The 2587-nt window shown below is 53.8% G+C and overlaps 1 protein-coding gene across 1 annotated transcript in view; it reads left to right on the top strand.

Moving 5' to 3' along the window:
- The window catches only part of MYO1H (myosin IH), a gene marked incomplete at its 3' end in the record, with an annotated part of 26394 nt that overhangs the window by 325 nt on the left and 23482 nt on the right, over positions 1-2587 (top strand). The gene's annotated exons all lie outside the window — the stretch shown is intronic.

The raw sequence follows: 2587 nt of genomic DNA, 5'->3' as shown, positions 1-2587 counted from the left end.
AGGAGGAGGGAAGGTGCTGACTCTCACCTGCTTGAAGAGGGCTTGTTTTCTGACCGGTTGTGTAATGTGCGCACCAGAGTGTCTGGTGGCCTGTATGTAACTGCTTGAGGAGCCTCAACCTTTACTTCAAACCTGTAATCAGGATAACAGCCCCTGGGTGACCCTGACCGGTGGGTTCTGCTGCACACAGAAGGCTGGAGATCCCCACCACCTCCTTGTGACCTTGCTACGGAGTAAAACTAACAGAGATGCTTTAACTAACAGAGATGCCCTGTGCTGCTGCTTTTTCCTTCTTCTGTCCCCGTTGCTGTTACAAGCCAACACAAGTGCTTGCAGGCAGTGACAGAAATACCTCACAGGTACCATGACCGGACCCTTCCTGCCCCCAGAGACAGCTTTGGTGTGCTGTGAAGTGTGGGGAGGGGTAGCAAAGGGGAGAAGCTCCTTTACACAGTCCTCTCCTCTATCGGGTCTCACCAGACCCTTTGCTGCTTAACGCTGGAGCTGGCTGCAGAGCAAAGCTGGTCCATAACCCCCCTGTCCCACTGGTGCAAGACGCTCTCCTGGGCTTCAGGGAGTGGTTTCCAGGACGAGGGAATTACGTGGCCTGTTGATAATGCCTTTGTCCTCAACTTCTGCATTTAAGCCCTTGTTAGTGAGGCGCTTTGTGAGCAAGGGGGGCCAGGAAAGCTGAACCCCAGACAGCTCTGAGGAAGGTGTTTTCTGGATTGGTTTGAAGGATGTTTGCTCCCCGCTCTGTTGTGGCCTCTCCATGCTCTGCTGAACTATCACACTCACCAGTAAATTTGCCACGAGGTGATGAGTCTGTGCTTGCAGCCCCTTCAGATGCTCCTCCCGCCGCGTGTAGAACTGCAGCCTTGGCATCTGCTGCTACCTCAAGCCTGACAGACCAGGCGCAGAGCAAGGGCACGTTCTACAGTCACATGCTGGTTGGGGTGACCTTTGCTGTAACCTGTCTGAATCAGATCTTGCGTTGCAGCCTCTGCAGTTTGCTGGTTTGTAGCTGTTAGAAAAGCAGCCGCCGGTTGTGGGGAGGGCCCTTGTGCGGAGATAAGACTGGCTCTTGCTGTGGGAACTGGGGCTGTAATCTTGTTTTGGAGAGTGGTTTGTTGTCCCTGGCCTCGTTCATCTTCTCCGCTCTCAGTTTGGACACTGACTTGTCACCTCCCTTGAGAGGAGCAATTACATGGGCCGGCTTCTCCTTGCTTTCTGGTGCCCAAAGGATTTTCTCCTCGGGGTTTGTGTTGGGACACTCCTATGGGAGCTGCGATACCAACACTTGTTTTATCGGTGACCTTCTTGCTGAGTCCAGAAGCAGGTGTCTGGGTGTAGTTTTCTGCTGGTTCTCTTTTCCGACCATCCTGAAGTCCTGCAAATACCACGATGGCATGTTCACAACAAACCTCAGCACTGCTCCAAGGGGCCGGGGGTGGGTGGTTGCTGGTTTTTTCGATCTGGAATTCTAGCATAAGAATGAAGATTTGTGTTTGTGAGAACCAGCGTGTTCAAGCTGGGAAAGGTTGGTTTTCCAGCTCTCTGTGCGGCTGGTGCAGATCTGTGACTGGGCTGGACCCTGCACAGCTGCGGGGGCGGGATGCTCTGCCTCCCTTTCTTACGTCAGCTGGGAACAACCGTGTGCTAGCTCCGAGCAGCCCAAATCCTGGCTGAGCCCAAACGAGGGGCTGCAGCACCAAGGTCCGAGCTGTGCTCTGGCCGGCACCGAAGGTGTCTTGACAAGGTGGTTCTGTCACCTGCAAGACTTCTGAATACACAAACTTACTGTGGTTTAGTGCTGCTGCCCCGTACCACGGGGACTGTCAGGTGCTCGGGGACTGTCCTGCTCTCCCTTATTTCCAGAAGCTTTAATTCTTGCTGTTAGCTCTGCAGCTGGAAATCCTGCGCTCTGCTAGCAAGGGAATACATTTCATGGAGCTTATCAGCAATTTGCGCTTTCTGCTAAGGCGTCCTGTCCTGTCCTGCAGTTCAGATTTGGGACTCCTTAAGGAGTTGTTCTGCTCCAGCAGCAGCAGCGAATCTAAGTGTGTTGGTGCTGGAGAAAACCCTGGTGTTGTTCTTTAAGGAGCAATGATGGAGAGCAGTGAAGTGTCTGTTCTGGCCTGACAGCGTTTGCAGCTGCATTTTACATGCTCTGAAATTTCCCGGGTGAGGAGCAGTTGCCTTTGCTTCCCTCGCTCCTCAGACCAGAGTGTCTGGGGTGCGAAGGCACAAGCAGGGGTTTGGGTCGTCTCTGCAGCAGGTGAAACAAGCTGGTAAAGCCAAAGGATCTTCCCCGGCCGTCGGTGTGGCTTTGCCCGTTAAAAGGCTGTAAAGAAGTGTTTGTCCCTTTAGGTCAGGTGCCCGCCGGCAGCGCTGTGACCTGGTATGAACTGGAACCCCGGAGGTGAACTAGGAATTCTGGGGCGAGGAGGGCTGGTTTTATGAGCCTGGTCCAGAAGAGCAGGTTCTCTGGCACTAACCCCAAAGCTGAGCTGCTCGCGTTGACCTGTGGGGCTGAACGGGGCTCTCTGCGATGATATTCTTTACCTGTCTCGTGTTAAAGCGGGGG

Source organism: Buceros rhinoceros, unplaced genomic scaffold (genome assembly GCF_000710305.1).
Source record: "Buceros rhinoceros silvestris isolate BGI_N320 unplaced genomic scaffold, ASM71030v1 scaffold17953, whole genome shotgun sequence".
Taxonomy (NCBI): Eukaryota; Metazoa; Chordata; class Aves; order Bucerotiformes; family Bucerotidae; genus Buceros; species Buceros rhinoceros.
This window is presented reverse-complemented; position numbering and strand designations above follow the sequence as displayed.